Source organism: Protopterus annectens, chromosome 1.part0 (genome assembly GCF_019279795.1).
Source record: "Protopterus annectens isolate FY-2018-M chromosome 1.part0, PAN1.0, whole genome shotgun sequence".
NCBI lineage: Eukaryota > Metazoa > Chordata > Ceratodontiformes > Protopteridae > Protopterus > Protopterus annectens.
In genome coordinates, this window is record NC_056725.1 from 1,620,170,134 (window position 1) to 1,620,198,102 (window position 27,969).

The 27,969-nt window shown below is 37.8% G+C and overlaps 1 protein-coding gene across 3 annotated transcripts in view; it reads left to right on the top strand.

Annotated features, from left to right (window-relative positions):
- Positions 1–27,969, top strand: part of ARHGDIB (Rho GDP dissociation inhibitor beta) — a 405,195-nt gene that overhangs the window by 153,614 nt on the left and 223,612 nt on the right. For 2 of the 3 annotated variants that reach the window (XM_044068121.1, XM_044068129.1), the window contains exon 1: positions 6,657–6,798. The exons of the other annotated variant lie outside the window; for it this stretch is intronic. The gene's annotated coding sequence lies outside the window, so the exon portion shown is untranslated. Of the gene's footprint in view, positions 1–6,656; positions 6,799–27,969 lie in introns of those variants that run through there. 3 annotated transcript variants of the gene reach the window in all.

Sequence of the window (27,969 nt, forward strand, 5' to 3'; positions counted from 1 at the left end):
GGCTGAAAACTATGCACAGCACACTGGGTGTTGTAAAATTATAGTACAGAACTGAACCCTGACATACCACATTTAAACTCAACTGATTTGCTACAGATATATCTTATTCAGTATCAACATTTTCATAAAAGATTAACTTTAGTGAGCAGATATGAAGTGTGGTGTCTAGTATTTCATTACGTACAGCTGTCAACCTTCTGTTTCCAAAATGTGGATCACTTTCTTCTCTAAATATGGAACAAAACACAAAATGTGGAACAGTTACTAACGGGTCTATATTAGAAGGCCGACTGTTTAGGTGATCGAACACCTAAACATCGATCTTCTAATATCGAACCGCACAATGTCGAACGTCCCAGAGAAACACGTCCCTCGGCCGCAACACAGAAAACATTACTTTACATCTAAACACACCCCCCACTCCCCCCCAACTAAATATACCAACTCAGAGATTGCTCAACAGTAGGGAAATAGCAAACTCTGGCAAACAGCCAAAGGAAATCTTTCCCTGCGTTAAATCGGCCGTTCGCCATTTTTTGCATATTAGAATATCGATGTTTAGGTGTTCGATCACCTAAACATTCAGTCTTCTACTATAGACCCATTACTAACAGGTAGCAGTAGCATCAACAAGGAAGCTCATATCGTTAGTTAAAACTGTTTCCTCAGTCGCACACAGACATATATATATTATATATACATATATATATATATATATATATATATATATATATATATATATTATATATATATATCCATTTCATACTTTCTCGAATACTCACATACCTGAACTCTTACTAATTCAAATATCTCACTCATTTTACAGTGAAATCAACATCCTCATGAATTCTCTAAGCAGCTTCCCTTGGCCTTGAAATTCTGTCTCTTTTCTTGAACTCTATGCTAATGCATTTTTGGATTTCAGAAAGTACAATGCAGCACTTGCACGTTCTTTCACATCTCATTCCTTTTTCCATCTAACAGGGGGTGTAGCATAGATTTGTACACCTGTTGGCCACTTTTGATATATATGACTAAACAGTTGTGCTATTTGTGCACTGTTTTCCTTTACTTAGAAAAGTGAACCAAAATCAGTAGCTTATCATTTGTAAAAGTTAAAAATCATCAAATCACACAGCTAATAAATGATTAAGCTTTAATTTGGTATACATATGGGTTGCATTACTTCCATTGTTTTATTCTAAGCATTTCACAATTTGCCACAGTGCACGGACAATCCTCAACTCAGTGTGCCACTCCTCACATAAAAATGAATATTACAAGCAAAAAAAAAACCTGAAAACTGGATATGTTACATAAAACAACTGGAAAAGAAATGCAGATTACATAGTAAATAAGAGCTGGGACCTTGTCATTTATATTAAGGTTTACTGATATTCTTCAAATGTGCAAACACTTTTAAATGCAACTGCCAGTTTTGTTTGTTTTGTAACATGCACATACTTTACACACACACACATACACATGCACACACACTCACACAGACACACACGCACACACACACAGACACACACACAGACACACACACACACACACACACACACACACACACACACACACACACACACACACACACACACACACACACACACACCCTTCCCCGAACATAATTAAATCCATTAACTTACTGCAGAAATCTTTCCGTGCAGGTTGAATCCATTCAGTAGTCCATCCTTTCCATTCTGTTCCCACTCGCAGGCCAAATTCCTTACTGCAGAAATATTTCTGTTCAGATTAGTTAAATCCATTCCTTACTGCAGAATTCCATTCAGGTTAAATCCATTCAGTCCTTTCCTTTCCATTCCCGCTTGCACGTGAGCTCCTTGAGCTCAGTTCCGACAGGCTGGTATCCCTGACAGAGCTGACATCATCGTGCATGTGATGACATCAGCTCACAAAGCACGAAAAAGCGTTATCAAGAGAAAAAAAAAAAAGAAAAAAATCGAAAATGAAGGGATACCACTCGGGAATTGTGGCACCCCTTCATTTGGACCCCAAAACTTAGTAAAAACCGAGTAATTCAGTACGGTTGGGAGGTATGATGGTAAAAGTTTTTGTTCCCTCACTATTACTCATCCTTCTTCTTATAGGTTTACACCTTTGACCATTTGAAATAGCTACCACAAATATTTTCTACATATGTTTTTGATAATTTCTCACTGTATAGAAAACAATATAATTTCCTTTAATAAATAGCTAGTTGCAAGTATAACTTTAAGTGGATGCGATTAAATTGCACAAACTAAAAAAAAAAAAAAATACAAGATGCCAAAGTGCAGAATAATTACCTCTGTTTTCCATAGGAAATAACTGCCAATACAATAGCTAAGTGTATGCTGACAGTGATTCCTTTGTTTTGGGGAGATTTATCAATTTACAGATTTATAGATTGTTACTAGGTTAACAACACGTGGGCCTTTCTAAGCCTAGCCAAGTTTTCCTGAAAAAATAATGATGTCCTATATCTGAATAAGACATTGAGAGCCAGGCATTTACAAGCTACCTCTACCCATAAGGGACATGGGTGCCAGGCTCGGGGTACATTTCCTATTCCTCATCCACTAGTCTAGGTTGTGCTTAAACTAGGTAATACATGAACTCAGCTCCACATGGATGTGAAGCCTGTTCCATAGGAGGGACTGTCTCTAGGACTCATATCTGTCCCTCCAGCATGTTATGTTTAAGTCACAGACAAAATTCAGGTCCCTAGACCTTGTATTTCTGGTACTCTGACCTATGAATATGTAGGAAATTCATAAGTGTGGGGTTTGCAGATGCCTTGTAAGCCAGGCATAGATCACCCCTCAGCAATCTATAGGAGAATGAGAAGAGGGAAAGGGCTTTAAGGCACACTGCATAAGGCAGGTTTGTTATGCCTTGTATTCTTTTTATAAGGAACCTTTGTGGTCGCTGTGATTGTTGCATATGCCTGAACAAGTACATACCAAAGGGAGCATTGTACTGTATGATAGGTCTCGGAAGGTTGGAGTACAGTGGGATAATGGCCTCTTTGGACCTAGATGCCATGCTTTTCTTATAAGTTGCACATCACAAAAGGATTTCCTCACCAACGTGGCCATGTGGTGGTAGAAGGTAAGGCTACTGTCTATGTAGGTGGGGAGGAGTTAGCATTATGGTTAAGGTCTTTACTTCAGGGCTAGATGGAACAGGGTTTGATTCTGACATCTGGTTATTGGCTAGGCTTGTAATAGTCTGCAGACTGATTGCCTATGAACCTATGAACCTATGTGTCTACATAGATCCCTGACCACTAGTTCAACTCTTAGGGGCTTATTATTAACATGGTAATTAGCTGGGATGGTTGACTTCCCAAAGGGTAAAAATTATGCATTTCTTAGCATCAAGTTTAAGACCATGGCTTTGGCACCATTTGTTACCCAGAGATAGACTTTCTTGAAAAATGCTAGTGTCTACAGGAGAGTTGATGATAACCCCCAGTTTGCAATTATCTGCAAACTTAGTCAGCCATAAACCATCAGCATTTGTTTCCATTTCAGAGACACAGATGCCAAAAAGGAGGGGCCCAGTATGGATCCCTGGGAGACTCAGCTAGTGACTGGCCTCTTGATGGAGGTGGCCTTACCTATTTTGACCTCGTAAGTCCTATCAGTTAGCCAGTTTGCTATCCAACAGGTGATAAAAGGGTTTATACCCAAATTAGTGAGCTTGGCTGTAATGCCTGAGTGGGGTATTGCATCTAAAGCTTTGGCCAGGTCAGCGTAAGCTGTGTGCACAGTCTTACCTTCATTAATGCTTTCATGACTCTCTCAAAAAAGTCCACCAGATTTAATAAGCATGACCTTCCAACAAAGCTGAACTGTGATGGGTTCAGTGTTTGCAGGTTACCTATATCCTCATTTATCATGCCCATGATGATTCTTTCCCTGACCTTATATATGCAGCTGGTAAGATTTATGGGCCTGTAGTTAGCTGGATCAGTGGTTGGACCTCCTTTGTACAGGGGAATGATTGTAGCCATCTTCCTTTCCTTGGGCACATACCCTGACTGAAGGCCCCAGTTGAAAAGTGATTCAAGTGAACCAGAGAGGTCATGTTTTGTGCTACTTATTAAACATCCCAGAATGTTACCGGGGCACATTGATGCAGGGTTTTTGACTTTCGAAAGTGCATTGATGACCTGTTCCCTAGTAATGGCTAGGGGGGGGGGGGTTGTGGTATGCGGTATTTCCTTTGGACTATCGGGGGAAGGGAGTGGGGGGAGAAATTTGAGTTGAACCTGTCTCGTCTATATTACCTTATCATGCAATGAAAATAGCAAACGCTATTTCATCGTACTGATAATGTCTAAACCACAAAATATCAAACATATGGAACAGCAAACCTTTTCCCAGGGAAAAAATTTGCTGCTCCGCAAAAAAAAAAAAAAACTTAAACACAAAGATAGGTGGGGGCGAACCTACTTAAATATACCAACTCTGAGATCGCACCATAGTGGAGAAAATGGCAAAGTCCTGAAGACGGCCCACCAGATTTTTTTCCCTGGGAAAAAAATTTGATGTTCCGTGTCTTCGCTATTTTGCCATTTCGACAGTATTGGATCGACTAAATAGCTTTCCCTATTTAGTCCATTCGATACGCTAATATAAATCCAAACCTGTCAGCCAAAAGGTTGGCAATGATGTCTGGATCAACGTGGGTGATGTCATTTACAATAAGTTCTATGCATTGTTGTGTATTCCCCCTGAGGTTAAGGACATAGCTGTAGAAAGCTTTGTGGTTGCCCTTTGCCTGAGAAGCTATATTTCTTCAAATGTAACCTTTGTTTGTAGTGTTAATTAACCCTCTTAGCTCCCTGTTTAGATTGGTCAGGGGATTTTTAGTAAGTAGGGCTTTGTTCCTCCTACGCTTAGCCAAGATTTTTTCTTTTGCTGTATAACTGATTGATATTGTGATTCTACCAGGGTGGCTTGTCTTTTGAGTTTGTCTTATTCTTAATATGAGTGGGCACAGATTGCTGTATAACGCTATCAGGATAATTTTCTGTTCTTTGTGTTTGTGTGCCAGCGGAGTTAAGGTATGTAAGTATAAGGGGATGAAGAGACTTTGCCTGACATGAGGTGCAAATTGAGCTCACCCCCTACAAAAACTAAATGCGTATATTTGAAAATGTTGCCCTTTTGATATTTCTGCTATTTATTTTTGGCATTTTGTTCCTTGGCATCTTGATGTTCAAGGTTTCTTATGGGATTCCATTAGTCTGCACAGAAATGCATTCAGAAGCAGGTTTAGTACCCTAAGGGCAGGATGTTACAAACCAGACGTCTCAAGGTCTACTGAAGCTCACTGATGGAGCAAAACAAATGAATATGGCCTCACATATCACTCTTATTATTGGCACTGACTTTGAGAGGAATAAATACAGTACAACCTCCACTCTTCTAAATTCAGTTTGGGGAGCTGCCCAGTGGCTGAAGGAGAGCTACAACAGTGTGCAGCAGTGAATGGAGTGGAGACCAGAGAGCAGAGAAAAACAAATGAAACTGAGTTGTAAGAATGCAATCTTGACAAAAATGAAATACCCATACTGCAGAGTGGAACTTTTTTATTACAATGTAATTTTAAGAAGTTATTGTGTATAAAATATTATGTCCACAATGATTTTTTTTTAAATGTGAGATACAGCTTTAAAATACGTGTTTCTTTATGAATTTTCACGTCACAATTACTTGTCAAATGCCACAGGGCAAGGGTGTAGCTAGCCAGACTCACTGTACAAGTGAGTACATTTTTTACTGAACATCTTTCAGAAATGTTATAGTTCAAACAGCACCAAATGTTTAGAACTGTCTGAACTACTGTATATTATACCATGTTATATAAAATATGCTTTCCTGAAAAGAATGCACTTTTAACATAGCCATTTTATCATTGCAAGTAGCAACAACTGAAAATAAAGTGCCCCTTTCCGAAGAGTATAGGGGTAGCATTTTGAGAGTTGAGTACATTTTTTAAATGATAGATGGGTGTTGGGAGCAATAGCATAAGGTTTGAGTACAAGATATCATTTTCTGGCTACATCCCTGCCATAAGGTATTTGCATCTTATCAAACTTCACTGTTATCAACTTTAAACAAGTCTGAATTATGAGTTTTATGCCATATTCAGAAGAAAACAATTTTAACTTAATTTCCTGCTTTCACTCATGTCATGCACTGTATTACTCATGTTCTTCTTAGGAATGGAGCAAATACTTAAGCTTAACAAAGGATAAATTACTGGTAATCTTTTGGAAAGACTACAAATTCTACTAAATGCACACCCCCAAATTACAAACTTGTGAGCTTTCTGATGTGTTAAGAAACAGCTTCCAGATCAGTGTTTCAATACCAAGCCTATGAGTCATCAGCATAGTTACTCTTGCAGTGACTTGTGCCTTTCCATTACTGCTTTAACCTATCTTCAGTCTGATCTTTAAGTCAGACTGACAGTTGCAACAGAAGTTACAGCAGATATCTGAAAACTTTGAATTAACAACCACTGCTAAGTAAATGCCCGTAACACATTTGTAAAATATGCTAGCAAACAGGTTTCTATAGTGAAGGAAGTAACTGTGAAAGCAGAAACACTGCAATACTACTCTGGAGCAAGATCTGGCTTGTGGTTTTCAGAAAAAGTTAAAGATGTGCTGGAGGTTTATACTTCCTGTGACTTGTAGCTTAGCAGCTGCTTCCTCCTTATATTCAACAGGCAGTGCTGCAGCTTACACAAGAAGGCAGGTCCTGGTAGAAAACAAGGGTAAGCAGTAAATATTAAGGATTAATTCCACGGCAAAAGTGATATTTAGATGACACAAATGTCAATAACTTAAAGAATGAGAGGAGTTCTCTGTGGTTAGTTAGGTGTTCCAAGGTTTAGCCTAAAATATGTACTTGTATTTTTCATTTATTAAACCAGAGAATGAGCTAAGCGCTATTACACGATTATTAAGCATGTTTTGATTTTGAGGTGAAGTTACACTTTATATTATAGTACATACCTCCTCAAGCAACTAAAAATGCATTTTGGGTGATTGTTTAAATTATTCTTTTTATTTCAGAGCGACACATTTGATATTGCTTTACAAGAAGCATAGTCATTCTTAAATAAGTATAGCAATGTATTTGTGGTAACATTTCCTTGTTCATTAAATCCTAGTTCTGTGTGCTGAAGTTGTAGTAGCTGGTTACTTGTGCAATTTTTTTACGTAGTGTTGCAGAGATGTTTTACTCTAGTCCTGGATTACAAACTGCATTGATTATCCCTGTGGATATATAGCTTCCATTTCTGCTTTCACTGCAGGTTATATTTCTCAGTTGTATGTGTTTTTCCAAGTGTTGCTGTGCTTGTCAGATCTTCTCTGTGTTTTACAGTCTGTTTTATGGCATTTTCCAAGGTTCTTTCTTAAAAATACCAGTTGCTTGCCTAGTACATTTTATGATTAACAATTGGTAGATACATTAATATTTCCTTTAAAAAGAAAAGCTAAGAAGTCCCTAACTATGTGACTGTCTACACCCTACGTTATATCACATTGCACCCTGCTACCTAGAAATATTTATATACCAACACAATTATTTATGAAACACTTCACAGCTTTTGAAATCTGACTTCAGTTTTATCTTCCTTTACTCCACCCAGTCTTAGAAGTGTAAAAAAAAGACAGGCATTGCTGTATGCGGAAGATATATGGGGCACTGTGTGTGTGAAAACAAACCTGATGCTAGTAATTGTTGAATGTCTGCAGCATGCACCCTAGTAAGTGTTAATTTCTGTGTTGCAAACATTTACAGCATCCTGTTATGTCCTGGTTAACCAAGATTTCATACATGACTGTATGGCGGTAAGATAATTAGTTTACAAATACACCTTTAATTATTAATACTTATCTCTGTGAAACACGTTATAAATGTTCTTATCATGGTGTTACTCACAACTTACTCCTCAGACGCTCAACAGTGTTTAATCTTTTATTTCTGAAACTTAACTTTATACAAAAATAGGTGCCTTGTACAAACACCTGTCATTTAGTTTGAAGTAAATTGATTAAATCCAGGTGTTGTTAAAGGATGTTTTATGTAAGATATTAACCAAGCATGCATCTTTCACCAGAATTCCACTGCAGGTTAGGTCGTGAGTAGATCCTTCAGCACAAGTAATGAATATTCTTGTGGATTTCCACTTATCACTGACGGTCATCTTTTATTATACTACTATAAAATGCATAATCCAGACATGGGATTTGAAAAAGTTATGACATCATCAACTTAACACCAGTTCTGTGCATTTCTGAAAATGTTCAGTCCCTTGTCTTGTTGTGCATGAATACCACATAGTGTGAGTGTAGCTTATTAGAAGCAGTAACTAGACAGAGCTGACAATAAGCAAACCTGGTTAGTTTGATGCGTTACTTCTTCTTGGACTCTGTAGTCGACTGTTTCTTAGACATATTGTCCTTGAAGGACAGGGGTTGTATTTGGGGTGGTGACATTGTACCAGTCTTGGTTAAACTCATACCAAAGCATAATAACTGCCGAACCTAATTTAGCAGCATAATGACTCCAAAATTACAACCACTCCAGACAATACAAAAGTCTATCTACAGAACCATGCTACAATTTCTGATTTATTTTTTTTGTGCATTGACATATTCTTTGAATAGTTGTTTTAGATATTTATTTTGTGTTATTTTTTTGTTTCCAGGGTCAGGGGACATAGAAGAGGTGCAGTTAACAGTTTCCCAATTTAACCATCACTCTGCAAGGGGTTAGGAGTTTTTGAATATTCCCACAGACTCCTTCCTTTTCACTAGCAGGAGTGGCACTATCCCCAATGTGCTAGACTTGGGTGGGTATGTACTTTTACAGAGTTGCAGTGCTCAGAAAAGTAAATAGCATACATCATGGTGTCATAACCCTATACTGAGGAGCACACTTTTGGGCTTCCCTACATGGCACTTCCTCAGTAAAAGGGAACTCCCATCATTACCTGCCTTGCTCCTCCAGTTTCCAGACCAACGATCATGCACAAATTATTACAGTGGCAATGATGGAGCCATCCCTTTGCACCTTGGAACTGGCATGATATTTCATACTTTAACCATGCATGACTTTCCTTGTAAACATCAGAAATTGTAAATGTCTAAGGCTATTCTGTAATCTGGATATAACTGGATGATAAGCAAGGGCTGTGAGAACAAGATTTCAGAAATTAGGACAACCTAATAGTAGATAAATACCTATAGAAACAGCAGAAATAGTGACTAATGAAGTATTAGTTAAACTGGCAACAGTTGCATAATTTAGACAATGAGGAATGAGGTTACTTTTATTGGCAGTGGAAGAAGAATGACTTCTATAACCAGAAGAACATGAAAGTCTCACACTAAGGAAGGAGTAATCTGGGCAGTGGAGGAGGTACAGTGCTGTATCCTGTTTTCTGATTGTCGGTATGTTTGTTGTGATGCACTATTTTTGAGAGGGTAAAACTGAATGGTGTTTCTACCTTTACCTCCAAGCTCAGTTTAAACTGTGGAGTGAGTAACTGGAAGACAGTTCCCCAGTAGTTTGATACTGCAGTGTATAACTTACTCAGCTAATTAACTTCATTAACTCAGTGTTATGAGTGTATTTATAAGGATGGAGTTGAGTCTAAGCAAAGTCGTTGGTACTTATATTGGTAAGTGACTTGCCAATTAATCGTAGCAAGATAAGAAGGAAAAAGGAGTATGTAACAGTATATGACACTAAAATAGTTAATACAGAATGCCCTGCAGGGCAGAAGTTAATGACTGTTAGCCACCTATTATTCATATTTTCATATTTCTTAACCAAGAGAACTACATGTTTTTGAAGGATATGGTGTGGAATGCCAAGGTGGGGAGGTAGAAGACACACTGCCAGTATCTATGTATATGACACATATTACTGGAATTATGACTATATACAATATTTCATTATATATACTAATATTTTCAAAACCGAGTGACTTTCAAATGACTGCATCATATCAGGTGAAATTTTAAATGATACTGAAGAAAACTACAATTCATATTCGCACTGTAAGTTGTACATCTTGAGAGATTTTCAGTGCTTTTATATTGTGAATTATACAAATAAACATACTTTTCATATTTCTGTAAATATGTCAATAAACAAACATTCAGAAAGGAGTATCTTGCTGTCATGAGACTGTTTAAGACTGGCTGCACAAATATGTTCTGATAGAGTACATCTTGGTTACTCTGTTTTGAAAATATGAACAGTTGTTTGTTAAACTTTAGAGAAAAAAAAATTCTGTGTTTGAGTGCATTATAATGTATAATAGTATTGATACAAAGATTGTAAATTCATTGACTGTTAACAATGTAAAGCAGACTTTTTACTGGATGTTGTCTGAACCTTTTTAGTATTCACGATGTATTTATATTTGTTCAGATTATGGTTTTTAATTTCATTTTTCAGAAAATGCACTTGAATGTAAGGACATATGCAGGCTGCTACAAGTGTGACATCCCACAGCTCTGAGATTTTAATGAGTTAAGGGTCAGTGAGCCCAAACAAGGGTGCAGATAGGCCACTCAATGAGAGTACTTTAAAAGGAGGTACAAGATAAATTGAAAGGCTACCAAGGCACACATTAAAGGAGGTAAACAAGTTGACTGAATTAGATTAATCAAAAAAGGTAATGTAAATGAAGGGAATCCTAAAAGCAGAGTAAGGCTGATTATGTGAGAAGGGCTCTGTATTTCATGTATTTTGATAATTCAGTCACATCACAGAACTGACCTGCATTTAGACTGACAACCCACCTGGCTTGTATAGTGGTAATGACATTTAAGCAGCCTTCTACTGATGCATTTACAGAGTCACTAGGAGAAGCACTGGAAACATTCAATGTGTGTTAAAGCCAAGGGATTCTGACTTTGGGACTCACTTAGACCATATCTTGATAGGCTTGAGTTATAAAATGTACAGCTGTGCAAAGGTTTACGTACACCAACTCTTAGCTGATATGGTAACTCAAGGTGCTTGAGGAATCTAGGAGAGGAAAAACACTGGGTATACACAAGTTGCAAATTAAAGCTTATCTTAAATTCAAGGCAAGAGCAGCAGAAACTTTTATAAACATGGCAAACACAGTGTTAGATGGGTGAGAGATGCCAAAAAAAATGGAAAAAATCAATAATTTTAGTGGTCCTTAAATCAGATAAATATCTTCAGTTGGCTTCATCATATATATCTATTTCAGCACTGAACAATGATTACATGCTGTAAATGCATATTACAGCAGCTGGAGTTGTGTACATTTTATCAATATTATTTGAACATGTCAGTGAGAATCAGACATTTGATAATGTAATTAAGTCACTTTTTTGATAGATGACATGAACAGAAATAAGACTGCACTTTTATTAGTCAGCTTTAATACTAAAACACTTTTGATCATGTAGCAGGGATTTTTATATCCAGTGAACTTGAAAGGTCCAGTTTTCTGACTGGATTTCCTCAGATGTTTAGGACATCTTAGGTAGATGCCACTGTTAAAGTTAAGTTAGGTGCCAGATAGTTTAACCCATCATAGTTTCAAGGGATACCCAACAGAAGTATCCCACATCCCCAGCCCCCCAATATTTGTTCTATATTACGGCTAATGGTTGTTAGATTTACATCCTTTCTGTGGTGTGGACACCTACTCATGGAAATAGAGTGAAAGATCAGTGTGGTTTATTTTCATTTATATAAATGTACGATAGCTTATGTTGTAAGTTATGGTTTAATAAAGATGTTTCTTGTTTAAAAAAAGGAACTCGGCACCGTAAAAATCCACTCCCAATCATTAGCAGACCGGAGTTTCGCTGTGGCGACCCCTAACCAGAAAAAGCCAAAAGACAAGACTTTCTTGTTTAAAAGGGGGGGGCAGGAATTGAATAATTTATGTAATGTTGCTTATGTTATATGATAGATAACAATATATCTGAAGTGTAATGTTTGTTAATGTTAATTTAATACAATTTGATTGCTTTTGTATTAAATGCAAATTTGCCCATGTCACAAGTGATAGTTCAATAAAGGTGTTTAAAAAAATATTGATGCACGCCAATGATTTATTACTTTAATTGTAAGACTTTGCTATGGTGGGTGGATGTCATATCAGAAATGTTAATACAGTTCAGAGGGATATCAAGTAACAAGATTCATTAAACAAAATCACTTCAGGTAAATGTCATTATATTCACAATATAAACAACTACCTATTCCTGGACAGTAGCACCCAGATAACGTATTCATCTATCAGGGATGGTACATTTCTCTATAGAATTGGCATGCAGTCACCTATTAATGATATGCAAACAACATCTTGTGTGACAGGGTGCAGGTTGCTGGACCTCCCACAAAGAATACAAGTGATATAAACAGTGGTACTTCCCCAGGTTCTATACATATCTCAGACAGTGCTAGCCTCCATACCCACTTGCCTTTATAGACAGCTTACAGAGTGGATGGCAGACTTTATCTGAGTGGGAAAAAGGGACATAGCTCCAAAGGATAAATTACTGACAGCTAGAGATTAGGAAGATAATTTGTCTTGGACCTAGAACTGTAGAAATCTACTGGAAGTTTCCATAGTGTCCCGGATCACAATTACATTGCTCAGCAGAAAAACTTAATGTTGGAGTAGGTGGCTACAGTGACTAGTTCAGAGGTGTGCGCAGTAAAAAAAAATTTGGAATAAATTAAAAATGCCAGTATTTGGGGATAAAATACTTGCCAAATTTAGAATAATGTTACGAACACCTACTATAATGGTTATGGTATAAAAGTTGACTCTGAGATAATTGGCTGAGTACTGGAAATGGAAGGGGAAAATATGGTTAAAAAGGAAACAGTTGAAATTATGAGGATGTATGGTTAGAGATTAACAAGTAACGACATTGGATCAGTGTACTTTAAAGTTTCATCAGATGAATGGGAAATGCATTAAGTTAGAAATCTATCAAATGTGGTTCTGGAGCCACGTATGGCTCTTTGGTTGACCTTTGTGGCTCTATAATAAGTTAAAAATGTGTTTTTGCTTAACAGCAATATTGCAAAAAGACTTTATCACTGTTAAAATGTTTATATGGAAATTGTTTGTTGGCATTAGCTGTTGTATTAGCACATTTTCTTGTTAAAAATAACTATGTATCTTGATTCATTTCTTAGGTCACATAATATTATTAGTGAATGTAATTTTAATTTTTTTATTATGTTTTAGTTGCTGTCCCCAATAATCCAATTAGTAGAATATCTGAAAATATGAACAAGGTGAAATTAAAAAGGACAGATCTTTGATACAATGTAGAAAAAATATTATTTTTTTTACAACACAACTACCTAGTATTAAAGGTGATGTATATGTGATCAATGGGCTCTTTCCAAAATTAAATGGCTGTTGTAATCCTCAGAATACTGAGACAGTAGCTTCAAGTATGGGGAATAGTCGTAAGGTTAAAGAATGTCAGAGCTACTTGCCAGAACTGGTTGTAGACTGAAATATCATCTATGCAAACACAATAACAGTCTCCAGCTCCTGGTAGAATGTTCTGTATCACCCTTGATACATTGTTGGAGCATTTTCATCTAAAAAGGCATTGCGATGACTATAACAACCTGAATGGTTGCAAAGGGTACCTGGCAGTAATCCCTTGTCAAGTCAGTAAAGCATAATCCCTCCCAATTGCTCTAAGCCTTCATTTGTCCTGGATCTGGGGTGACCATCTAACTTTGTATGACTGTGATATTTCCTGTAGTGTACACCACAACTGATGCTTTAATTTTTCTTTGGTATAAGCACTACCAGTGAGGTTTAGAGTCTGCTGGACTCGTGGATTAGCACAAGTTCAATATCTCACACAGCTCCTTTCTCATGTTGTGCTTATTTTGCTCAAACATCCTGTAGAGAGACTGTTTAAGGGGCTTTTTGGTCCTGTGACCACATGGTACTCCACCAGTTGGGTACATCCTTAGCAATAAATAGGCTCCATATTTCTGTAGCACAGCATAGACTTCCTGACCATGGTTAAGAGATAGATTCTGTGAAAGTGCTACCTTATCCACTGATGTGTAATACTGATTCTCACTAAGAATGTCTACTTCCCAAAACTCAGTGTAGGTACTGAGTACCGGATTCTCTCTCTCTCTCTCTCTCTCTCTCTCACACACACATGATAGGGCTTTATCATATTAACATGGTACAGTTTGTTTTTCTTCCTCCTGCCTGATAACTCAATCACCTTTCATTGAGTAATGAAAGGACCCTCCCTTCTTGGTTTTAGCTAGTTGTTTTGAACAGGAATAAGAACCTTCACCCTCTGGTCAGTAGTATATTCTTGGCTTATGGTTGTGTCATCATATTAGGTCTTAGGCTGCTGTTTTAGTTGTGTTAGTTGTTCCTGCTTCAACCCCATGAGGCAACTGTGCCTAGTCCCGAAATCTACTTCACAACAGACTCCTTGTGGAAATCATGTTTATCCTCCCACTTATCACAAGTAAAATCTAGCCCCCTCTTTCTGTGATCAAACAGTAATTTAAATAGTGAATGACCTGGGAGCATCTCTCCATATGTAAACAGCAGTTTGTTCAGATACTTGCTTATATATATATATATATATATATATATATATATATATATATATATATATATATATATACATAGATAGATTGTAAGCTACTTCTTTGTTTACCAGGTAAGTGGACTTAGAGATACTTACTAAAAGTAATGAAAATAAATGATATTCAAGTTATGCAATTACATTAATTAGTAGTCTAGTTACACAAATGCAAAAATTTGACAATAAAGAGCATTTTAACATTTAGTCAAGTGTGGTCATAGAAATATAGGAGTGTAGGCTTTAATCTGAAAAGTTGTTAACCAAAAATTCTGAAACATTTGCACTTATTTTCAGCAGAAATATTCCTTTATTCATTTGTTTATGCCTTTATTTATTTAGTTAGTTTTAGGTGGCAAAGGATAAAAGACCTTGGTTCTGCCTACTGTTAAATGGTAGGTTATTCCACCAGGTGAGTAAAATATTAAATAAATGAGATTTGGTAACAAACCAATTTGTCCAGGGACATCTTCAGAGGGGGTTAGATAAATATAGTGGTGGGAATTAAGAGGGTAGAGGTGGATGAAAGGGTTAAATGGGAATGAGGGATGATTGGGGGGAAATGAGGTAAGGGTAGGGAGGGGTTACGGGGTTTATGCAAGTGTAACTGGGTAAGCAATCACATTTTGGCATGAACTTGGTACCGACCCTCACTCTTTTTTGGTGGAATAGTGGGGATTGTGGTTATTTTATCAGTCTTGGTTGGGTGGAGAAGAGGGGCAGGCTTGCCCTCTTCTGTTCTCCCTCTGGTGATGGATGTTCATTTCAATGAGTTTGGAAAGGAAAGTGAGCAGTTGGACATAGCTTCATAAGTAAAATAAGTGAGCAGAGATAGGGACACTGCTTATTTTGTCGGATGTGTAATTCAATGATTGGTAAATAAAGTGAATGATGGGGTGCTGCTTCATTATTACAGTAAGCGAGTGGAGGTTGGATGCTGCTTACTGGGTCAGGTTGAGCGAGTTCATGCTCTCCTAGTTAACATTACATGGATGTTTATGCTGTGATTAATATCAAATATACCATCTTTCAGTTGTAATTAATAAATATTGGTTAACAAAGTTTTGTTTATGGAAATTTAATAAAGGTTGTCAAACGTCTTTTGGTGTGATGTGTTTATTGAAGACGACTGGGACAATGTTTTTTTCATGTAGACTTAAATGAGTTCTTTTAAGATAAATCGGTCCTTCATTAGTCCCTCATAGGGTGGGGTAAGTAGAGGTTTTGACTATTATTTTTAAGGAGCATGGTGTGCATTTATGTTGCATATCCAATCTCAACAGAATGTGGACAAGGTGGGTTGTACTGTTTTAGGAAGATAGTTTTTAGTCAAAGAAGGCAGTGATGAGTTTTGAAGTCTGAGAGAGTTATAAAGTAACATATATTACTGTTAGTGGTTTACTGTAATGTATTAATGGATTAGTTTGGGACATTAATAGACACCGCATATTCTAGTTTAGGGATAAATGCATTTTTAGAGATCAATAAAGGGATAAAAAATATTTGTAGTAGAGTTTCAACAGAGTGAGAACACGATTAATTGGTTGACTGACTGAATGGTTGGAAGCAATTTAACTATGGCCTCCAAACAGGCTTCATGTCTCATGAGTGGAGAACAGCAACAGTCATCCCTCTGCACAAAGGTGGGCCATCTACAGACCCTGGAAACTATAGACCCATAAGTCTCACTAGTCTTATGTAAAGTCATGGAAAGAATTATTATGGAAATGATCAACAGTGATATAGTAAACCTCCAGACACTGGATCCAACCCAGTTTGTTTTTGTCAAGAGTAGATCATGCCTACTCAACCTGGTGGACTTCTTTGAGAAGGTCACCAAAGCAATGGATGAGGGAAAAATCAATCACACTGCCTACCTTGTGCTGGCCAAAGCATTTGACATAATACCCCACTTGGGCATTGTTGACAAATTCATGAGGTTAGGAATAAACCCATATGTTACCCAGTGGATAGCCAACTAGCTTACAGACAACAGGACCTAGAAAGTTAGAACTGGGGAGTCCATCTCTGCAAAGAGGCCAGTCACAAGTGGAGTCCCTCAGGGATCAGTCCTTGGACCGCTCCTTTTTGGCATTTACTTTTCTGAAGTCAAGGCCAATATCAGTGTTCTCTGGCTGACTAAATCTGCAGATGATTGCAAATTAGGAGCTGCCATTGAATCCCACACTGACACAAATGTTCTCCAGTAGGGGCTGACAAACAACTGGTGGCAGAGCCATGGACTAAAACTAAATGCCAAGAAATGGATAATAGTATCCTTCGGGAAGTCATCCACTCTGGGTAACTATCATATTGACAACACACGCCTTAGAGTTGATACAGTAGTCAGGGACATAGGGACACACATAGATAGTAATCTAGCCTTTGGCCATCATGTGTCTACAATAGTGAGGAAATCATTCTATGTTGTGCAATTTATAAACAAAGGTATGGCATATAAGTTCAAGGAAGTCATTGTTCCACTGTATTCAGCATTCATCAGACCTATCATTGAGTACAGTGTCCCCTTTGGTATGTACCTAACCAGGCATATCCAACAACTGGAACGTCCACAGAGGTTCCTTAATAAAAGAATACAGAGCTGAAGTAAAATGTCCTATACAGACCACCTCAAGGCTCTATCCCTGTATTCTGTGTCCTACAGGCTTTTGAGGGGAGATCTATGCCTGACATACAGGGCATTGTCAGACCCCACTCTGATTGACCTCCTGCTTATCTGTAAAACAAAGAGCACCAAAATTACCCATTCTAAAGACTTAAACCTTGCCTGTGATATAAATAGGACCTGCTGGAGAGACAGGTATGTATCCCAGAGATTACCCCATCTCTGGAACAGGCTCCTCATCCATGTGAAGCAGAGTTCCTCCCTAACCCAATTCAAGTGCAAACTGAATAATTGGATGGGGAACAGGAAATTCATCCCTGGTTTGGCACCTTTGTCTCTAATGGACACAAGCAACCTGTAAATGGTTCGTCTCCCAAGCCCCTGATTACACTTATCAAGGGTATCATAACTTGCCAGAGATTTGGGATGCATGGCCAGGCTTAAAAAGGCTCATGTGGTTATTAGCCTAGTAAGCACCTATGAACCTATTTGATTTTTTTTTAAATTCTAGTGCCTAAAGGAAATCAATTTGTGCTGTAGCTTAGTTTGCAAGGAAATGCTATGTTTATCTGCATTTAGAATAAGACAGTAGTCTACATATAAAGATAAAGTGGGGGGTGCAAGGAAGATATACATATATATGTTTATGTGTATATGCACACACACACACACACACACACACACACACACACACACACACACACACACACACACACACACACACACACATCTACTGTAAATATCTAGCATTTTCTATGCTCCTGTAACATTTTTTGCAAACTGTTTTATTTCATTGTTGCATTCTTATGAGTCTAGATTTAGCCGAAAAAGATCAGGTGATCAACCTACCTACACCTACCGCATTAACAAATAGAAACAGAGAAATAAATAAATACAGTCCAACTGAAGTTAAGTATTACTGCTGTTAGCAAGTTAATTCTTTCATACTTTTGTTCTAATGTGTGCACACCCCTATGTCTAAAATACATGAGGAAAAAGTGTAAAACACATGTGCAGTGCCATTTTGTCAGAGCTGAAAATAAAGCATCTTGCCACTGTATATTTACTTTCATTACATGTGGCATATGGTGACCTTTAGTAAAGGTAAAGTCCCAAAAACATTTCCTTGCTATGTTGTCAGATTTGTTGCACAGAACTATCTGTATATGATTTAGAGTTCCTAAAGCTTTTCATGTTAATAGTCATTAACAGTCTGGTGATGTGAGTCATGACAGTGAGACAGAAATTATTAAGGAAACAGTGAGTGGTTGATGTATCTTGACTTCAGAATTAACATCTGCTTTCGCTGCCTTGCATTTTCTGCAACTCTGAACTGAATAAAGTGAGTGCCATTATCAACCATGAAAGCATGATGTTATTTTTGTAAGTGATTCATACATTGAGCTTTTGATTTTAGAACTAAAAGTGCACCCATCAATCTCAGCTTTTAGTAAGAAAAATATGGCTCAAGAAATTGTGTTAAATATGAGTAAAACAAACTGTTAGAAGCTTACATTGCTGAAAACTGCTGAGTTTTTTGCCATTTCCTGCCTTGATTTTGACTTTTCCTGCTACACTGTATTCTGCAAGATAACCATGAATAAGCTTGCAGATGTTTTAACCTGAACAAGGAGGCTGCAAAAGTAACTGGCAAACAGTTCAGTTACACAAAAATATTAAAAAGAGATATTCAAAATTTATGTTATAGTATGTCAGTTAGAAATGGTATGCTTCTACAATGCCTAACAAACTTAATTCAATATTTCAATTTATATCTAATAATTTCCTAAATGCAGATGTTTAGTCATCAGAAAGTCATATTTAAATATAGCCTAGTTAAGTGCTAATCCCAATAATTTAATTTATTTCTTATTTGCATAGTAAGCCTGGTTGTTATACTGCTTGCTTTGCATGTAAGTTCTTCAACTGCAGTCCCAAAATAAAAGTTAATATAAGTAGTTAAAAGAGGAAACAAAAATTTACTCCGTATAATATTCATGAAATCATCATGAGAGTGCAGTACCTTGTAGGAAGGTCAGGACATCACTGAACAAAGGATAATGTGCCCTAAAATATGTACAGCAGACCTGAACCTTTTGGGTCAAATTACTGGCTCCAAAATACAACTACAGAACTTAACAGTAAACAAGAGGAGTTCATGACAACTTGTGGAAAATGTGTGTAGTCCTAACTAGGAAGGGTTGTATCCTGTCTGTATCATGGGATGTGTAAATGTATCTTTGCTCTGTGACAGATATGGAAGTCTTTGGTGATCTGCATCTTAAAGTTTGATCACAAAAGACTAATATTTCTGACAACAGCCAAAATTCCTAAAATCCTTTAAAGTGTTTTTATAGGAAGGTTCACCCTAGCATCCTGATTGCAGAGGGCACATTGGCTCCTTATATATCCTAATTCCATGATCATAGTGTCTCAAGGTATGAAAAAATTCTTGAGATGCCACAGTCTTGATCTGTAAGTAAATAAACCTGGAATTGCACATTAGTGTCGGTCACTCATGTTTTACAGTTCAGCCTGACACACATATAGGCTTACTGGGTCTTAGCCTCAGGTTTGTGTATGTTACTCAACACTGCATAGAATAAAGAATACCTCTCCTGATTAGGTATCACTAAGCAACTTGTTCCAGTAACAGAATTAAAAACCAATAATAGGAATTGGAAAAACAATATGCACAGTACAAGGATGTATGTTACTTTGTAAGACAATGCACGGAAGATGTATATGACTAATAAAACTGGGAGCCATATTACCACTCTCATATTACTCAATATAATACCAGTGCATATTGTACTCAAAAAAACATGTCTTCATGAATGTGTCCTTCTATTAAGCTTCTCATTAAATATGCTGGTCAGGATGCCTAATGTCAACAGTAATATGTACATTTAGGGGCGGATATCCTGTACTCATATGGATGGTGGCCTTCATGTGGATGTATGTCATTTTACACTACTGTCTCACTGTCGAAGAGGGTAATGAGAGGTCATTGTCCCTTAAGATCAGAATAGGTTTGGAATGTTTATTGGACACTTGACAGCACATAGGCCATCTTAAAGGTGGTTTAGTACTGGACATGTTTCCCACATTATCAGCATATCACAGTATCAAAACACACATGGCATGTAAGCAAAGCTCAGCACAATGCATTCATCCATAGGTCAGCCATAGCTGCTGCTGTTGCTATGGCTCTATGGCTAACCTATGAATCACATGCAGTATACTAAACAGATCGGGTTTGTTTAGCTATGCATACTATATATGCATTTACATATATATATATATATATATATATATATATATATATATATATATGTGTGTGTATATATATATATATATATATATATATATATATATATATGTATATATATATATATATATATATGTATATATATATATATATATATATATATATATATATATATACTTTTAGTTCATTGAATTAACAGAACAAAAGTTTAATAACCAAGATTAGAAGAACAAACATTTACAACTGTGAGAGTGTGCAAGATCAGAACTTAGAACATTGAACTAGCTATATGTTTTGAATGCAGAGTGAGGTACAGCGAAGATTGGGAAATTACTAGGATGGGATACGAGAATCCAATCTATGATACAGCCACTTTTATGGGATGAGTTGGTATAGGTTGGGTGAGTAATTAGCTGTGAAAATCCATAGAGGTTAATACTATCAAAGAGAAATTGGGAGTTAAGTTTCTGCCAGTCAGTGTCAACATCGGCTACAATTATGGTTCCAAGAGAGATATTTGTAGTCACCAATGATAGTATATTTCCCAAGGGTGATAGATTGTTACTGAGTAGTATGTATAAAGCAATGATGCAAAGATTCTTAGTGTTATTTAGGTTAAGGTAGGCAATGAACAATTCAGCTTTGTCGAAGGAAGGTACAGGTTGGTTGTGAAGAGTTAAGGAGGTAGAGTTCATATATAGTATGGCTGTGCTGCCTCCTTTTCTTTTGGGCCAGTCAGCTCTGTACATTTTATAACCCGGTGGAAGAATTTTGGGATCTTTGATGTGTCGTTTAAACCAGGTTTCAATGATTACTAATATATCAGGGGATTGCATTGTTACCCAAGCATGCAGTTCAGAGATTTTATTGCACATGCTACGTGTATGTGCTGATATAAATTTAGGAGTCTTTGTGAGGAAGAAGTGTGGGTTAGAGATGGGAAATGTGTAGTGTTGGGACCAGGGCTAGGATGGATGTCTTCACAAAGGTGAAGAAATTTAAGCAATGTGTAATAGAGGTAGGCCCTATTTTTGGTAAAGCTGCCAGAATGTGTGATGTTAGATAAGTATAGAAGTGTTCGAAGCATTTTGGGTTTAAAGAAGTTATTGTGTATGTGAAACAGCCGCGGTGGTATGGCAGTAGCATTGTTACCTCACAGCAAGAGGTTCTCCCGGTCTATTCTCGTCTTGGCTTGGGAGGGCCTTCTGTGTGGAGTCTGCATGTCCTCCCCACGGTTGGGTGACGTTCGAAAGACATGCATGCCTAAATGGGCGTGCCTTTGTTGAAGATTGGGCATGGAGCTGGCACCTCAGTGTTTCATAAAAATCTACTGCCAATCATTAGCGGACCGGAGTTCTGCTGTGGTGACCCCTTACCAGGAAAAGCCGAAAGACAAACAACAACATTGTGTATGTGAAACAGTTGATAGTTGATGGGTAGAGAGTAGGGATGAGTATAGTTGGAGAAAGAGGTAGTGTATGTAGAAGAACTTATTGTAGGTGGAATAAGTACTAGCTATGTAGTAAGAGAAAAGAGAGAGGAGTACTGCAGTAAGGAGAGTAAGGAGAAGCATTTTAGATTTGTGACTGGAAGGAAGGTGATAGAGTAATAAAAAGAGTTACTTATACTGGATTGTGAGAGTGGAAAATTAAATTTCTCTTAGAAAAATCTGGTAAGATTAACATAATACTCAGATCAAAACTGTAAAAAAGACAGCCTTCCTCATTTCTAGCAATAGAAACTTAGCTGTCTATGCTATCTGCTTTCTCCTATTAGAAAAAGAAAAGTGGTGAAAATATGTTGTCCTTGTGTATTAGTTTTAAATATTTCCATACTCTTGTCAGCTGGGTGAGGAAAGTAAACCTATATTTATTTTTTTGTCTTTGAGTTGCTTAAAATGATAGAGACATTTTCTGTTTTATCTGCCCCATTTTGTTTTCTACTTTAAACATCTGCTTGGCCTGGTGTTTTGTTGTATGTAAGAGAGATATACACAAATTATCTATGCTGCACATTTCACATGTTTATTTCATCGGTTAATTGTCTATTGAATGATACTTAAATACACAATTAATTTCTGCCCCTTTGTCTTTTGCTGAAAAGATTTCAAGCCTGCATAAAGTAAAGCACTGATGGTGACTCCCTGTTAGTGTTTCCACCCATCCTCCCTTTTGTTGATCTGCTTTTTAAACCTGGTGATGTTAAGCTGCCCCTCCCTACTATAAATTGAGCTTAATATGTCCGTCCCTTTCTACACTGCTGTTAATATCTTGAATTATTTATTTGCCTTTTCTTGTGCCTATTTTGAAAAAAAAATGAATTCTGCCCCTCATTATCTGTTCTACTGATTTACTTGCTCTGAGTTCATTATGTAGCTAGCTGTTGGATAAAGTAGTGTATTTTTACACTCCAGCAAGCACTTTTCTGTGTTTTTACATCAAGATGTTAGTGGATTTTCCATTTATTTGCACTGGGTGTTAGCCTGGTCTGTTTAGGATGGAGAAACACACTTGAGATTTCTGCATGTAGTTTTTTTTGGCTAGAGAGCTTATTAATCAGCTGATCTGTTTTTGGTGCCTTTATAAATTTGATACAGTTGAACGGCTCTTGGTTCATTTCTACAAAGCAAAGTACTTTTATTGAATAATCACATTTTGTAAGCTGTTTAAAGTAAGCTGTTTTATCCATATCTTTAAGTTTGTTTTTGTGGTTGCATTTCATATCTTTAAACTTGTTTGTGATAGCATTCCACTCTGGACGCTCCTTTACTGTGCTTTTACATTATGAGTACCAGGATTATTCATCTAGTGGAAATAGGTGTTTACCTGGTCTGTCTGAGCTATGAAGCACACAAAAGGGCTCTAAGTGTAGTCATTGTACTGGGCAGAGAGCTCAGTCAGTTTTCTTTATTTCCAGTGCTGGTATAAATTCAGCACATTTGCACTATGCTGTGCCCTGCATAGAAGCAAACACCTGGAAACATCGCTTGTTTTCATTATACTATGAAGGATTACTGTGCTAGCTATCTTATTATTGCACCCAGGACTATTGCTGCTCAGAGAGTATCTGATTTGGTGTTGGGCAGCATCACAGGTTAGCTTAGCTGCAGATAACACCACATATACACACTTCCCTTCTTTGATTACAAACACCCTCCACTCATGTCCTTTCAAGTACACATTAAGACCAGCAACCATGGATCTGCACTTTCCTGCTTCTGCATTCACCTTGGTGGACATGGATATCCTGAGGCAATGTAACAATTGCTTTGTTCACTGACAACCACATAATTCTCGAACAGAATATACAGTTTCTAAGGACTGTGCCTGAGAGGCATAGGGATATAGTTACACACTGACATTAGAGGCTAGACTCTCAAAAACCAACAAATAGGTTGTCAGTGATTCACACACATCACTCACTACACCCACAAAGGACAGTACACATAGAACCACATATACGGAGGTGCTCACATGTAACTTACACAAACCTTAAAGCCCTCTCAGGTGCAGTCCTCAGTAACTCTGCATGTACACAAGCAAGACAAATTCCCATCACAACACACAAAGTCACATCTTATACTTCAACTACAAAGCCCATAAGGCAAAACACTCCACAACCCAATATTCTTCTCATAGGAGACTCCAGTCTGAGACACACTGATGTCCCTCTTACCAGGCTGGATAAGAGGAAGGTTACATTTAGTTGTCTGTCAGGGGCCAGGATTCACCAGATCATGCAAGCACAAAGATCACTTACAAGTAAGTACCAGTATGACTTAGTCATAGTCCATGTAGGTATAAATGACCTGAGATGTACCTCCTTAGACTACATGAAGGGAGACATGATTGAGCTCTCAGAATACGTGTCACAGGCTGGTATGAGCCTAGCATTGAACAACATTCTACCATCTCCAAGAATGATGTCACAGTACCAGCAGAAAATGATTGACTCTAACAATTATCTTAACTACTGGTGTCATTCCAAAGGGATTCAATACTTGTCAGCCTGGAAGAACATGGTTGACAGTCCATGCTGCTTTTCCAGGGATGGTCTTCACCTGTCACCTCAAGGCTTTCAGATATTGGCCAAAACAACATCCACCCCTATATTGTCTTTTTTAGGCATTGCCAAATAGACAAACCTTCCAACATAACAAAACCTACTCAGGAAAAGCTGGAAGTCTTACTGCTCAATGGTAGGAGCATCAACAAAAAATTGAACTCCCTGGAAAGTCTCCTAACCGTGGAAAATGCTGATATATGTGCATTTATTGAAATATGGTTCAAAGCCATGGAAAGCGCTACCACAGTGTATGGCTATAATGCTTTTCATACATTCTGACCAGGCACTGAACATGAAAGAGCTAAAGATCGAGGTATATCTATCTACATAAAGGATAAACACACCTCAAGGATGGTCAAACAATATGACATTCTTTAGCTGCTCCATGTCCAACTAACTTTGGGAAAAATCCATTATCATATTTTTGCTAGCTACAGGTCCCTACTATGAACCAGGAAATGCATAAATCATACCTGAAGTTACTAGAATCACTCACCATCAAGCACACCATACTCATATGTGATTTTAACTATTCTTCCATTAATTGGGAGGCACACATGACCACTAACATGCAGGCCCAAAGATTTCTTGACTTTGTAAATTTAAATGCCCTGGAGCACCTAGTCTGCACTACCACTAGGGGAACAAATATCCTAGATGTGATATTCACAAATATGAAAGAGTGCTGCCCCCCCAGTGTGATGTCCTCTCTGGTAAAACCAGATCACAAAGTGGTCTCCCTTGAAATAAAGGTAAAAGTAGTCCCCCCACCTAACACCAAGAACCATAATAACTTATTTAAGGTAAATTACCCCTATTAAGGAATGACATAGATAGTTTCCAAGCTCCCCCAAATCCAAAAAAAACAAAGAAACCTATGCAGAGGTGTACAAAAAAAGCCCTGAATGACCATATAAAACAACTGCATAAAAAAGCATTGCCAGACTGAAATAAACCCTGGTCAAACCACAAAAAACAAGCCAGCCTGGTTGACCCTTGTATTAACAGGTTGTACAACTAAAGAAAGAAAATCCTGTCAAGAAATGAGGAAATGTACACAAAAGAACAAAAAAGTCCTTCATTAGTCTAAACAGGTGAATCAGGGAGTTAGTCAAGTCTCTGAAAGCAGACTTTGAGGTAAAAATAGCCTTCAAAGCTAAGGATAACCATAAGGTATTTATGTCCACAATGCTAAGGGCAACATCCAACAATGCGTGGAATTATTTGTAGGTGGCATCACCTGTACTCAGCCAGAAGACATAGCAAATCTACTGGCTGACAAATTCAGCTGAAAGTTCAACCCCCCCGATCACCCCCAGTTCTCCCCTAAAGAAATAGCCTACACCACTCCACCTCCAATTATCACCAAAGAAGAGGCTGCCATTGTGCCCTCTAAAGCTAAAAACATGGTTTCGATGGGGACTGATGATATACCAGATTGCCTCTTAAACAGCTTAAATCAAGACTTATTAGGCACATTAGGTTCTCTGTTTAACCACAGCCTCCAGACTGGCTTTGTCCCAGTAGACTGCAGGACAGCAGCAGTCATCCCTCTGCATAAAGTGGGACCATCTACTGACCCGGGAAGTTACAGATACATAAGTTTGACTGGTCCTATTTGTAAAGCCATGGAAGGAATAATCATAGACCTGATAAATAATGAAATAGACCTCCAAACACTGGACTCAATCCAATTTGGCTTTGTCAAGGGCAGGTCATGCATACTGAATCTGGTAGATTTCTTTGAGAAAGTCACTAAGGCCATGGATGAGGGTAAAACAGTACATATGGCCTACCTCCGCTTGGCCAAGGCATTTGACACAATTCCCCATTCAGGTATTATAAATAAACTCACAAAACTGGGTATAAATCCCTATGTCACCAGATGGAGAGGCATTAGCTCAAGGATAGGACACATGGTTAAAGTGGGTGAATCTAGATCCAGAAAGAGGGTAGTTACTAGTGGTGTACCACAGGGCTCAGGAAAGGGACCATTCCTGTTTGGAATATACTTTTCTGAAGTTAAGACAAATCTAGAAGCCCTCCAGGTGACAAAGTTTGATGACAACTGCAAAGCTGGGGGCAATCATTGAATCCCCCAGAGATGTAGATATCTTTCAGGAGGGTCTAGAGCAGACAAATTATTGATGCCAGAACCATGGCCTAAAACTAATTGCAAAACAATGTATTATCATACCTTTTGGGAAGTCAAATACTTCGGCAAATTACAACATCAACAGCATGCCCCTTAGAGTGGACTCAGAGGTGTGAGATCTATGTACGCAGACAGACAATAGCCTGAACTTTGACCTCCATGTGTCAACACTGGTGAGGACATACTTTTATGTGGCACAACTTATAAGTAAAGGTATTGCATCCAGATCCAAGGAAATTATAGTCCTGCTATACTCAGCCCTCGTTAGACCAATAATCAAGTACAGTTCACCATTTGCATGTACTTGACTAGTCATTTACAGCAGCTGGAGTGATCTCAGAAATTCCTCATGAAGAAAATACAGAGTGTAACTAAACATGAACTAGGCAAATAGACTGAACGCCCTATCCCTTTATTCTGTCTCCTACCGACTATTAAGGGGTGACCTATGCCTGACCTGCAAGACACTCACAAATCCGGCCCTGATGGAGCTAATACACATCTGTAAGTCAAACAGCATGAGAGTCACCTGATCTAGGGAACTAAACTTGGTCAGTGACTCAAACGAAACATGCTGGAGGGACAGATGTTGTCTCAGAGATTGACCCTTCTTTGGAACAGAATTCCTATTCACGTTAAGCAGAGCCCTTTCCTGGCCCTCTTCAAATACAGTTTGAATCAATGGATGGGGAATCACAAATTCACACCCGGGGTAGTGCCTATGTCTCTTATGAACAGGGGCAATCTGTAAGATACTCAATGCACAGGCACAAATCCATGCCATCCTCTTGGCCCTAGGGGACCATATATTGGGTAAAATTGGGTTACATTGGCTAGACTTGTAAGGGCCCTCATGCTGTTAGCCTAGTAATCTATGAACCTATGATTAATTCTGCATATGTATGAACTCTTCATTTGAAACTATGCTTGATGTACATTCTCATTCGTAAATGGTACTGGTAGTGATCTGATTTAGACAAATTTATTTCTTAAAAGGACTTCTAGAGTTGCAAAGAATCCTCAGCGGTATGCTACATTCCTATCTTTGGTTATTGATGTAAATCATTACCTTGTTATTTTTCAGATATATATAATATAAGGTGCAGTAAATATTTTTAGTACTTATTTGAGTCATAGTTCTGGTTGGTCAGGATGGACTATTT